At 41.9% G+C, this 14,343-nt stretch overlaps 1 long non-coding RNA gene across 3 annotated transcripts in view; it reads left to right on the plus strand.

Annotated features, from left to right (window-relative positions):
• The window catches only part of LOC117045467, a 416,601-nt gene that overhangs the window by 301,844 nt on the left and 100,414 nt on the right, over positions 1-14,343 (plus strand). For all 3 annotated transcript variants that reach the window (XR_004426431.1, XR_004426432.1, XR_004426430.1), the window contains exon 6: positions 10,729-10,789. This is a non-coding gene — a long non-coding RNA (uncharacterized LOC117045467). The remainder of the gene's footprint in view (positions 1-10,728; positions 10,790-14,343) is intronic.

The raw sequence follows: 14,343 nt of genomic DNA on the forward strand, positions 1-14,343 counted from the left end.
TACAATAAGTTGTACGTGCAGTTATATTTGATGACCTACATATTCCAATAAAAGTACATTATTATTTTTCCCTGGCTTTAAAAGAAATATCAAGGACGTTTTTCTATTTAAATTTTCAAATTTCCTCAGCCTTCATTTCTTGCTTTTGCTTTTGCAGAACCTGATTGCTTTCAGTATGACTTTTTTGTTTTTTTCTGATGATAACACTTAAGAAATACCTCACAAGTGGCAAGATGATGTAACTATTAAAAGAATACACCATTTTGTCTGAAATGGTGGCTGTGTGTTAAAATCCAATGATAATTGTGAAATGTTGAAAATGCAATCTTCAATATTAAGTATTTCAACATGTTGCATATCACTGAGAAATAGGTTCCATTTGACAAATCTCAGCCAATTGCTTCTGTTGTAGAGCCCCATGTGTTCCGATCCATACATGGAAGTCCTGAATGAGTGACCTAATGAATGCATGCATTTATCTGTAAGCTGCCTTGAGTCCCTGTCAGGTGCACGTGCCAGGATTTTCTTGATGATTTACATTGCAATTCTGTACATGCCTACTCAGAAGCAGGAGTGACTGGCATGGTGAAGCAATGCTATGCTACCACCCTCCCAACTGCAGTGTCACTGTCGCTTACAAGACCAGGGAGGGGCAGGCTGACATTGAGGTCGAGTCTGTGTGGCAAGCCAGCACTGGCCCAGTTTTGGTGCCACCATGGTTCACACTCCAGTAAGCAGCAGGAACACCACTGTCAGAAGAGTGGCATTCCCTTCATTCCTGCTCAGAAGTGAATCCCATTGAGTTCAATATGGCTTACTGTTAGGTACATAAGTATAGGACTGCACTTTAAAGGTGACTGAAAGGAAGACCCAGCTTTAGTTACAAGCATCTTAAGGTCGGGCTGGGAAAGACTCCCATATAAAACTGACAGAGCCACTGTCATTCAGTGTAGACAATATTAAGCTAGATGGGCCAATGGCTTATTGACTGTAAGGTAGCTAGCTTCCTTTGTCTCAGGAAGTATTTGAGCAGATTGTTATGTTTTAAACATTTTTAATATGTGAATAAAATATATGCACTGTTCTGTATTTCTGTTTACATAAGCACGATAAATTTCTCTTCCATCCACAACCCACACACTTGATTGGTTCTTTTGTTTGCAGTAAACACACTGAATTCAGTAGAGATTCTTTTCATCAGTGTGAACGAAGCCAGTGTGGAATCTATTGTGTAAACTTCGACCCCAAATTTCTATGACTTCTGCACAATTGGAGGGGGAGAGAAAACATTGCATTGACCTAGCTTTTTACGTTTAATTATACATAGTGGGCTAAAAGCTCTAAAAGTTGTTAATGTTTTAAGTATTAGCTACTTTTGCAATTGAAAGACACCCCCCCATGATTATTTTCTGTTGCAATCAAAAGGACATTAACATGGACAGGAAATTAATCTAGCACTCTAGAGATTAATATTAATCTGGTAATGTACTGTCCTCATGATTTCGGGAATCTGTTCTCTTATGGTGCATTATGGCAGTGTATTTATAAACTATCTAGGTAAAGGTTCCTTATGTTTAAAATATGTTCTTATATGTCATTTCATTTTAGCTTTCTAGAAGAATGGTGTTTGCTTTCTTTCAAATGATGTTGCATGTACAGTTAATTCTGTGTTCAGTTTAACATATTGGAAAGTTTCTTAAGGGTTACAATTTGTGGAAAATCACCATATGTTATATTTTTCTATAACGTGCCTCTTTCTGCTGCTCTGAATTCTAGTTCTTCCAAATCTATGTGTAAACTAGGTTTCATGAAGTTGTGTGGCTGCAGCTTATACTGTATAGCAGTTGTAGCCAGTAGTGTTTCTCTGCATATATACTTTGGTATAGACTCTTGCTACTTTGGTCTTGGAGAATAGGACATACAGCAAAAATGAAGGCTGACCGTGTCCTTTGTGGGTGGTGCCATTTGCTGACCTGGTGCAGCATGCAGCAGGCCGAGAACCTGGAAACAGAGGAGGAGGGTCACCATGTGTGGCCGGAAGGCGAAGCGAGTGCCCCCTCTTCCAACCGCATGTTGATAATCAAAATTGATAATCCAGCCAATCGGGAGAGCGCCAGGGAGTTGGTCAGGGGGCACTCTGCCTCTTGCCTGTGTGGAGCAGATCAACGTTGGATCACCACCTGCACACACACCTTGTTATCTTTCAGCCCAAAGGTGATAGAGCTCAACAGTGTGAGGACATTGCTATGGAATTCTTGGCCATCGTATTTTGGGGCGGGGGGGTGCTTCCTGCAGTCTAATTGGCCTCTTTGCAGGATTTCACCTGCCTCTTAGCAGACTTCACAACTTTGGGAGATAAAGCATTGGGTGGTATTCTTTAACATCAGGTTAACCTGTTAAAAAGGTCCAGGAAGGAGAATTGCTGTCCAGGGGCCCACATGGGGGCCAATGAGCCATAGCATACCTTCCAAGAGGCGGCGCTGGCAGGAATGACACACTTGAGCCATGTCAAAGGGCGGCCTTCATGCCAGGGCCAACCCATCCCAAATTCAGCCAGCAGGCAGGCTGCACACCTTATGTGCCTGGGGCACGCAATATGTGATTCCATCTTACTGTGGGCATGATGTCAAGTCAAAATTTCATGGGATTCTGTAACTGCATCTTATGGGGGGGGGGACACACCAGGGCAGGACTTATGGAATATTGTGGCATTTAGCTTGGGCTTTTTGCTGAACATAAAAACTGCTGAACATAAAAACTGCTGTTTTTATGTTCAGCAGTTTTACATGCAGTAGTCATGAGTACTTTGGGGTTATACAGTTCTAAAACAACATCACACCTTGAATTTAGACATTATGTTTTGGTTTACAAAGACTCAGGTGTTGGCTTGAATGAAAAAGCAGGGTCTGCATTTTTAAAAAAGTATAGTGTTTTGGTATCCGGACTGCTGTGTAATGAAGCGGCCAACAGGAAAGGAAAGTGTAAAATTCAAGCTCAGGAACATGCATGGAAGCTACTGATTATCTTTTATGTCTGAATGGGAAATATGCTATTGGTGCTCAAAGAGATTAGTGTGAGTATAGTGTTTAAGAATAAAATGAGGCGGGGTTGGAGAGCTTCTGTAAAAATGCTTCTTAAAAAAAAAATCCAGAGAGGCAATTTTCATCATGCTTCCATTGTCCCCAGAAGCATCTGCTTGGCCACTGTTGGAAAAGGGATGCTGGACTGGGTATACTGGTCTGATCCAGCAAATCAGTTCTTACGCTGTTGAAATATAACAGCCAGATATTTGCCATAATTTAATGTAACTTTTAACAAAAATATGGAAATCAGCTAGCACAGAATCCAGCTATGTTTGCTATGTCCTCCCTCTTAAGATTATGCTAAATATATACCTTTTGACTTCAACATCAAGTGGGCTTTTTCTCTTTTTCTCCCCATCTCTTTTTGCTTGGCATTCAGTCTCATAAAGAGTTCCAAAGCTTGCCCAAAATTCTGAGACATTTGGGTTTGTTCTAATAAAAGTATTACCAAATGTTGAGCTTGCAAGAGGTAGCACTACAGGAATCTGTTCTTTCACTCTTTAACAAAGCGCTTCAGAATGATATGTGCAAACTAGGCTACTGCTTTGCTTTGCTCTGCAATCCACAACTAGAAACGACATAATAGTTCATGAGTGAGCACCCATCCTGCCATGAGAAGCAGTTCACTGGAAACGTATGAGCAGACCAGCTGGCTGGGACATCTCCAACCTCCTGTTTGAAATGGAGCTTTTCCTAGTTGCGAGGCTGCTGCTGCAGCTCTTCACAAAGTAAAGATTGTCTGGCAAGGAGTGACTGCATTTTAAATAAGAGCCTTTTGCTCTCCCTGCAGACAGGTCTGTTAATAAGAAAGCATCCCAACTTGGGGTGATTATTACTCATGAGTAATCACAAAGAGAAAAGGCTTAATGTGAAGCCTTACCCAGATATGATTGATGGGAAGGATTGCAGGATACAATTTCAAATGTCAGGCTGAAACCCTTCCCATTTGTAAATCAATTAATGAGGCTTGGCTTGTATTGATAATAATGACTTGTAATACATTTTTCCTTTGTATTTGTTCTCATGGCCTTACCTAACACTGAAGGTGAAATAACATATCTGTAGCTCTCTGAGTCATTTTTATTCTCTTACTTGACTTGAGATACATCACGGTCACTCACTCCCTTCTGTTTCTCACTGCTTCTCCCCACCTCAAGTAGATTGACCGAGCATAAATATTTTCCACTTCGCTTTACTTACTTATTTACTATTTTAAAAAGCATAATGGAGCACAGTCTCTGAGCAGGGAGCCTGAAAAAATATTAAGAGGTACAGGTGTTTTAATGACCTTGTATGGAGAGTCTAGATGTGGAAACAAAAAAGGGGATTATGGTCTGAATGATTGGGCAGACTGTGTACCAGGAGTGTGAAGGAAACAGAGCATCAGTTTCTTGAGCCAAGCCTTTGTTGCAGGTTTCATAATAAGGTAGCTTCTCATAATTAAATCTGGAGAAAGTAACAAATGTATGTAGAATGTGTTTAAGAGGTAGCTTTATTGGAGCTGTCGCGGGCCCTTCGCCCTGTACAGCCCACCCCCGGACGTTTTACGGTCTATGAGTGCTGCACCAACGACAAACAGTCCCCAGCTGCCGCCCTTCAGACTACTAGCTGGATCCTGCTTACTCCATTCACCACAGACGAGGATATTGTGAACTAAAAAGATGTTTATTGCGTACAAAGCTTGTGGTTGCTGATAAATAAAAGGTTGTTCAATAAGCTAAAAACAGTTGTCCTATACCGGCCTAATACCTCTAAATATTACCGGCCTAATACCTCTAATAGTAAACTAAATATCAATAACAACGCGTTTCACAATCTCTTTATCCTCTCTGCTAACATCCACCTAAGACTCTAAACTCCCAGCTCTATCTCTTGACTCACACTTCAACTCCAACTCTAACTCCCCGCACTTAACTTCAACTCCTCCTGCCCATACTTCAACTCTAACTCCCTTACTGCCCACTGGGAGGGGTGTTTTATACCGAGGCTAAGCCCGCCCCTAAGGGTTCTAACTGTCAGAACACTTAACCCCTACCTGGCATGGGGCTAGTTCTCCACATACCTCCCTCCTTTTTAGGTTTGTATCAGAGGAGTTACTAACCAAAGTATCCCTCTGATACAAACAACATTTTAAACATCACTATAGACATTACATACACAAACATTTTATAACTCTTACCTATATTACCTAACTATAGCATAAACAGTTACATCTTCAGTAAAAGTACATATAGTTGTGAACATTATATACAATAGTTCATGCAGCATTAGGCCTTTATTGCAAGAAAAGTCGTAACTGTCCATTTTAACCTTTGTCTTTGGGTCTTCGTGTTAAGGCGTCTGCGATGATGTTTAGGATCTTTTCACGCTCCTTATCGTCCTTAACCGTCGCAAGAAGTATCTTTCTCGGGGCACCAGTCTTTTCTCTGCCAAACGTGATGGGATGTAAGCTGTCTTCCCCGGCCAGATGACACAGTCCCATTCCGATCTCTGCACTCGAGGCGTCTGTAACGATTGTGGATCTCAAGCTGGGTAGAGTCCTTGTTTCTCAGGGTCAAAAGCTCTCTTAGTTCAACCTCTCCCTCCTTCAGGATCTCTGTTAAATGTTTAAGCTCGCAGACTTGTACACACATCTCCAGGTCATCATAAGCTGCATATAAACTGGTTGTCTGGCTTTTAAATGCACTGGGAACTATTTTCAGAAGTTTGTGGATATCTTCTTTTTTAATCAGCTTGCTGAAGCTTTCTAGACAAGCGTGATCACTTAATGAAAGTAGGCTAACAAGCTCTGATTGCTTATTGCTCATAGCAATCCCCCTTGTTGTCAGTTCATCTTTGGTCTGTAATGATTTATTAGTTCCCACTTCGAGCAATTTTAAGATTACTTTTGTATGCCTTTGACGCGGTAGCCCTGTTAATGCTGTGTAACTACATTCATTTTGGGCATTTATTTGTGTTGCATGAGCAGCAGGGTACCCATCTTCCCACCACACAATCTCTAGTGTAGGAAACAATTTCACTTTCATAGAAAGTCGATAGGCCCCCATGCCAGCTATAACTTCCAGTACGTCTTTCTTTCTATCTTTCCAACTGATGAATGGTTTATCATAAATATGACTAGTTGTTCTAACTGATCTCACAGATAGGTCACTGATCACATTGCAGGTAGACACTCCTTTACCCATATCACAGGCTTTTTCAACAACGTGACTACTGTAGTCTAGATTGGGTTCATGGTTTAGGGACTTGATTGGGTTTATCATATTCACATGCATGACCCGCCTCCCTTCACCGTATTGAATCATATCGTTTACATCATTCAGTTTTGAAATGATCTTAAAAGGACCTTCCCATGTCAGTTGTAACTTGTCACTGTTTACTGATCTGATTAATAAAATATCTTGTCCTGGCTCAAAAGATCTCTCATGTGCTTTTGTGTCATACCAAACTTTCTGTTTGTGTTGAGCAACCTTGCACTGTTCTCCTGCCAGTTCTAGTGATCGTTTGAGAGTGTTCTGCAATTTAATTAGGTAGTCAACTACATTAATTCGCGCTACAAGGCCATTGGTCTGTGGGTGGTCAAGGGTATTGGTGATATGTTTGATCCCACACCTCTCCCACAAACGCTGCATAAGTTTAGAGGTAAATGAGGCTCCAAGGTCTGTCACGATCTGTTCTGCAAACCCTAGCCGACACATATAGCTTATTAGAGCTGAAGCCACTGTTTCAGTCTCTATGTTTCGCAACGGTATCGCTTCCGGATATCTCGTTGCAAAATCCACAATAGTCAATAAATAATGATGTCCCCTGCGACTGGCTTTTGGCAGTCGTCCAATAATATCTATTGCTAAACGTTGGAAGGGTTGGGAAATTATAGGCAAGGGGCATAATTGTGCTTTCGTCTTATCTTGCCCATGTCCTTGTAATTGGCAAGTATGGCACGTTCGACAAAATAACTTTATTTGCTTGCCCATCCCAGGCCAAAAGAAATTTTGGGACACCCTTTGTTTGGTTCTGGTGATTCCCAAGTGACCTCCAAAGATACTGCCATGGGCATGTTGTATTATCTTGGTTCTAAATTCAGTAGGTACTATCAGTTGCCTGTGGATTTCATTACCCCCTCTATTAGGCTTTAAAAGAATCTCTCTGTATAGCAACCCATTGTTGATTATAAACCGCTCCGGGCTTTCAGGGGTTAATACTGTATTCACGGCTGTGGCTTGAAAATATTTCTGTAAATCTGTATCTAGTTTCTGCTTGGCTGCAAAACTAGCTGCTTGACTATTTGTAACTGGCATTATACTTGTATCTTGTGTCAGTTCAGTAATTGTATCAGGCCTTTCCTCCTGAGGTAACTGTCGCAGTTTTTGTGCCCTAGTTATTACAAATGCACTCTGTACATGGTCAAGCAGATCCCACCCGATTAACATTGGAGCTGGGATTTCTGGTGAAACTGCTACTTGCCATTTTCCAGACCATTGTTTATATGTCAGATTAACTAATGCGACTGGCAAGATTTCTGGCTGTTTTGATATTCCTTTTAAACTGATTGTTTTGCCTTTAATAAAGTCTTCTGGCTTTAACAAATCAGGATGTACAATACTAATCTGAGACCCTGTGTCTTTTAAGCCTTTATATTGTTTACCATTCACCCAAATTTCTTCTCCTGTTTTGTGTAATAGCATGTCATCTTGTTGAATTATATAGCACCTCACAACTTGGGCCTCTGGTAACTCATCAGCCTCTGACTGGGCCTCGGTTGCCGTGGCAACCATGTTGGCAGTTGGCTCTGTCTCCACAGTTTGGACACAATATGTCTGCTTCTGAGGAATAGTATTTGCACTCCTAGTTCTGAGTTCAGTTCTACAGTCCAGTTGTCTATGGCCTTTTTTCCCACATTGCCAACAGATTAATTCAGGCCTTTTACCCTCACTATATTTATTTACTTTTCCCTCAGTCCCCCCCGTTGTCATAGGCGTGTTATGGGGAACATTTGCATTGGCGGGAAAAATTTTCTTGGCAGTTTCTGTGGTAAACTTTGTGGGCTGTTGCGTTCTCTTAAACTTATTTGTTTCCCACTGTTTGTCCTTATATTTTGGGGCATCATAAGCGTGTTCTCGGATTTCATTTATTTCATCTGCCAGGTTAGCAGCTTCCAGGATGGTTTTAGGGCGTCTTTCTTTAATTAAATACTTCAAATGACTATTAATCGTGTCATAAAATTGTTCCAATGCGATCACCTCTTTTATTTTCGCCACAGAATCAGCACCCTCCTGTTCTAGCCACTTGTTTAAATAATTTGTAGTTTTAGCTCCTAGTTGAGCAAATGTTTCCTCACGCACTTTTTTTATTGTTCTAAACTTTTGTCTCAGTTGTTCTGCAGTAATTCCGAATCTGACATAAACCAACTGTTTAAATGCTTCAAAATCTTTAGATTGATCAGATGGCATTTGAGAATAAATCTCTGTTAATGTTCCACTAATACGCGCTCTCAGTATTTGCATTTTCTCCTCATCTTTTACTTCAAAATCTTCGCAAGCCCTCTCAAAAGAAATGATAAACGCTTCAGGATCGTCTTTATCTTTGAAGTCAGGGAATCTTTTTAAATCCACCCTGCTAGGATTTTGTGTGGAACTATTGTTGTTGTTTCTATTATCTACAGCTGATAATTCAAGTCTTTTCATTTCTAATAAATATTCTCTTTCCTCCCGTTCTCTTTCTCTCTCAATATTTAAGGTCATTTCTTTCTCTTTCAGTGCTATTGCCTCTCTTTCAATATTTAAGGTCATTTCTTTCTCTTTCAGTTCTCTCTCTTTTGCTTCAGCTTGTAACTTTAAGGTCATTTCTTTCTCTTTCAGGGCCATTGCCTCTCTTTCTCTCTCTCTCTCAATATTTAATTCTCTCTCTTTTACCTCAGCTTGTAACTTTAATTCTCTCTCTTTTGCTTCAGCTTGTAATTTCGCTAGCTCGAATTTTAAATTATATTCTTTCTCAAGTTTCCATTTTTCAAATTCCTCTGAGGCTTTAAAACTAGTCCCCTCAGCAGGATTTTTGTTAACTGTTTCAGTACTGGTTTCCTCAATCTGGGAAACCCCATTTTCTTCTTCAGAGCTTTCTACTTGTGAGTCCCTAAGAGCTGTTTTCGTCTTCCTAGGTGGCATTTTCTATTTATTTGGTGGTATTATTTCTGTACTTAAATCAAGGATGTTTCAGTTAAACTATTTCTCCAGGCTTAGTTTCCACAGTTTAGGTCCAAAGTCACGCCTAAAGTTACCTCAGTGCACTTTGTCCAGCGTACTTTTCCGACCTCTCACTATAAACCTTTCTGCCTGAAATAGTTTCAAACGCAAAGTATCTTTGTAACTCTCTCACAATCTCACAGTCTTAGGCGCTATCACACCACACCCTAGGGCCAGGTAATTCCTCTCTGAATTCCCCTTCTCCCTTTCCAGGTGTATGCGATCCCCTTCCTGACTAGATTGTAGAGTCTCACTGAAGTTTGCTTAAATCCTCTTTAAGCCTCACACTTCACACAATGCGTCACTCTTAAATCCTTCTTGTACCTTGGCACTTCTTGCCAACACTTTAGATCTTTGATCTCAATGTGACCACCACTTTATGACAATCTTTCGTCCCGACGCTGCCACCACTTTAATGTCGCGGGCCCTTCGCCCTGTACAGCCCACCCCCGGACGTTTTACGGTCTATGAGTGCTGCACCAACGACAAACAGTCCCCAGCTGCCGCCCTTCAGACTACTAGCTGGATCCTGCTTACTCCATTCACCACAGACGAGGATATTGTGAACTAAAAAGATGTTTATTGCGTACAAAGCTTGTGGTTGCTGATAAATAAAAGGTTGTTCAATAAGCTAAAAACAGTTGTCCTATACCGGCCTAATACCTCTAAATATTACCGGCCTAATACCTCTAATAGTAAACTAAATATCAATAACAACGCGTTTCACAATCTCTTTATCCTCTCTGCTAACATCCACCTAAGACTCTAAACTCCCAGCTCTATCTCTTGACTCACACTTCAACTCCAACTCTAACTCCCCGCACTTAACTTCAACTCCTCCTGCCCATACTTCAACTCTAACTCCCTTACTGCCCACTGGGAGGGGTGTTTTATACCGAGGCTAAGCCCGCCCCTAAGGGTTCTAACTGTCAGAACACTTAACCCCTACCTGGCATGGGGCTAGTTCTCCACAGGAGCCTCCCCCACCCCCATTTTAGACATTTGTAGCCTTCAGTAAGATTGTAGATAGATCCTGAAGAAAACAGCCCAACCCTTTTCTTATCATGTACTGGGGATGACAGACTGCAGAAACCCAATGGCATTTTATAAAGCATTGCAACAAGAACTGGGACTTGCCAGGTTCCATTTATCTAGCCAAGAATATAATTCTGTGATCTATCCCAAGGAGATTTTCAACAGTCTTACACTTACTGTCTGAATTAATGATACTGCTTTTTTTCCTTAGCCATGACAAAAGCCACTCTGCACTTTTATACATTATGTTAAAGTTTTTTTTGTTGTGAACATACTCTGTAAAAGCCCTTTCTGCTTCATCATTTTGACAAGGCAATTCCACTAAATCTTCCATGATCATCATGTTCTCTTTTTAACTTTTTCAATTCCAGAAAACAGCAAACATTTCTGAGTTACAAAGCACCAAACAGCTACAGACTCACTTGCTATAAGGTAAGTTATCTGTGTAGAAGTCTGTAACAAAAAATGTAAAACCAAGTGTATTTCCAGTTATCAGCTGTACACTTAGCTTTGACAGTTATAAAGAAACCATGTCTATTCAATGGGACTTGTCTCCTTGGTCTGGTAGGCACACTTTGAAAATAACATATTATGAAACTGTTAACCTTGATAACTTTGGATCCCTCAAATTGTTTCCCCTGTTGAATTTACCTCATCAAAGAGTTGTAGACTCAAAATGCCTGTGTCATAAATTACTTTTCAGTTGTTTGGTTTTCTTACTGTTTTCTTGGCCCTTTGACTTATAAATTACAAGGCCAAAAGTGGCATCTCACAAAATACATTTTTTAGAATGATCAACCCTAACTCTTGCTATAGCAAAAAGAACTTTTTTCTGAGTTGATAGCAACATTAATAAGATTCCAGCCTTCCTTGAATGTTTCCAAGTGAAATGTCAGCTGACAGATAACTGCAGCTCACATAGCTTGCATTCTTGTTTACAATAATTTGGAACCTTTGCATTTTCTGCTAACATGTTTTTCCATAATGCAGTTAAGTCCCCTTGTTTTAGCAAGCAAGGATGCCACATATGACCACAGCAGTGTATGGTTTTTATGTAGTAACCAATCAGTTGCGTGTCGAGATCCCCAAACCACCCCTCAAATGAAACACACTTCACACAGAAATTTAAGTTTAAGGTTTATGGCATAATTTTGGCCACAACTTTATTGAAATACAAAATATGTGAGTGGTTGCTTAGGCATTGGTTCAGACTATCTGTCCCACTGGGGACAGAACTGACACCCACCCGCCTGTGGAAGTCAGTAAAGGGAAAACACTTTGGGAAAATAATGGAAGCTGGGGGTCTGACCCTCGCCTCTCCCTTAATGCTCCCAGGGGCTCTTGAGTGGGCCCTGGCCCCCGACCGGGAGATACGGACAAGCATGGCGAGCCCCTGGATTCCTTTAACAGAATTCCCCGCGCAGCAGCAGCATTGAAGGGGCAGCCACAGCCAACCCTGCCCCTCCACCAACCAATTAATAACCAATGCCTAACCGCCAACCTTACAAGTTGTGACTAATTGCTACGCAGTAGGTGAAAACCAAATGGCACCAGCCAATCAGCCAAATGGAAAAAATTCCTACCAGGCCCCTGCCCCAAAAGCAGACGACCCCATGACAGGCATAGCAAGGTCATAAGCAGAAGCCTAATAATGGGGAGAGGGTGGGTGACCCGATGCACGCAGCAAAGAGGTATATCACGCTGCAAGCCAAGCAATATATAGTTGCTGGGCTCTCCATCAACAATTGCAACATAGAAATCTCCCCAACGACACCTGGAGCCCAATCACAGCAGTGGCCACCTATACAATCCCGCCCAGCAACAGAGGGGTGACTTGCTGGCCTCCACCGCAACACATGCTCTCCATGAAGGAGAACCCGCTTTATCAGATTCCAATTTAGGGGAGCTTGATCGGTCTGCCTGCACTGGGTGCCGAACTGAGACGAGAGGGTGCTACAGGGGGCACAGCAACAATTGCAAACAACGGAAGTTGAGAGGTGGTAAGGTGCCAAATTTTGGCATTGCACAGGGCACTGCTAAAATTTTAAACCTCAAAGTCCGCCACTGCAGTTATCCTGAAACGAAGGACATGACAGACAAGGCAGTGGATGCATGAGACTTACAGACTCTCAGCATAGTGTAACCACTGGTGCCGTCACTGGTCCAGTCTGTCCCCCGCAGCAGGTCCTACTGCTGTCAGCCTTACTGCTCTTTCTGCCATCAGAGCCCTTATATACCACAGCTGATTGCTGCCACTACCACACTAATCACTTGCTTTACCCCACATCCTAGCAGACATGCTTTACCTGGCAGGTGTGAGCAACGGTGCTTAAGGGATCTGAGGTAGTTTTTAAGTAGCCAAAATGGCTGGAGATCAAACAGGCTTGGAAGAAACACATGATTTTCAGAAGTAAAATGTTTGTTTGTTTGTTCGTTCGTTTTAAAACACCCTGAAGGACAGTGGGGAAGGGGTGAGCATCATGGAGACAGAGCATGCTCAGTGGGTTTGGAATGCTGGGTGACTGTTTCTATGGCTGAGATAGAAAACCAGGAAGGAGGGGAAATGCAAGAGGGTATAAATGGCAGGATGCAGCACAGCAACATTTTCTTATGGACCTTACTTGTGTTTTGAATACTGGTTGCTGGGTAGCAACAATGGGACAAGAATGTTGCCCTCATGCCTTGCTTGTGGACTTTTCAACATGCATCTGGTTGACCATGATGAGAAAGAATGTGATAGCTGGATTTGATCTGATCAAGAAGCTCTCTTGAAAGTTGACCTAGATAAGAGGTGTGCCCTTCAAATGATGAGCAGATCTCTGATGTGTTTTAGAGATACGTCTTCCCAATTCTGCATCTCCACTCAGATGTGTGTCTAGGCAGTAACTTTTTTCCATGACTTTCTTAATACTACAGTGTTTTATATTGCTGCCATACCACATTCACAAGTGCTTCCACTTGTGTTTTGTGATATCTGGGCCAGTTACTTACCAGGCAGCATGGAATTCAATGCAGTTACTTTCTAATGCAGAAAGTATAAGTATAAGAAGTATAAGTATAAGTATAAGAAAGTATAAGAAGAGATAGGCAATTGGTTGCTGATGATACCAAAAATGAGCATCACATATAGTAGGAATAATTTTAAATAGCAAATCACATTTGTGAGTAAGTGTTAAGGAAAAATTGGGGAAAGAGGTACACTAGAGAATTCTGCAGTTGCAGACACAGGCATGCACCATAGCTATGCTAATATTTTGGAGTAGTGATCTGTGCACATTTAAGACATTTCCATACCCTGAATAAGTTTCCTTGGGGGGCAGGGAGGAAAGGGAAGGATTTGTCCATAGGCTGCTATATACCAGAGATGGGAAGCCATTGTCAACACAAGGACCACATTTCCCCATGGACAATTTTCCAGGTGTAAAGGAACAGACTTGACAAAACAACAATCTGGGATTAAAAAATGGCCACACCTTCAGGCTCCAGATGTAATTCGATTCCAGCCTCCTGCTGGAGGGCTGAAATTTTGAACAGGGTCATGCCAAGGATTATGCACCCCCTTCCCAGGTGCTAATCTATGTAGGTGCCAATCCCCAGGCTGCTGCTGGAAGCTCTGTGGCCAGCTGCAGGGATGTAACTCCTGGCTGCCCTGGGAATTGAAGGCAGTCTGCAAGGGCCCACATCCGCTGCCCACCCGGAGCAGGATAAGTGGTCATTATCATGTTCCAACCCAGCAAAAACACTTGGGTATGAAGCAGGGGGGACAGTGTGGCTTGGGGACAGTTCCAAGGGGTATATAGAGAGGCTTGGAGTTGTGGCTCCAGGCAGGCTTGTGGGTTACCTTCTGAGTCAGGGCTGCTCTGTGATTAAGCCAGGTCTGTGCTTTCTTAACAGGGAACCATATGTTGTACCATATGTTGAATCTCTTCAAATGTAAATGGCAAATGATATAAGACAACCTGCAAAGTAATACTTCAGAATTTTCT

Source organism: Lacerta agilis, chromosome 4 (genome assembly GCF_009819535.1).
Source record: "Lacerta agilis isolate rLacAgi1 chromosome 4, rLacAgi1.pri, whole genome shotgun sequence".
NCBI classification, from domain to species: Eukaryota; Metazoa; Chordata; class Lepidosauria; order Squamata; family Lacertidae; genus Lacerta; species Lacerta agilis.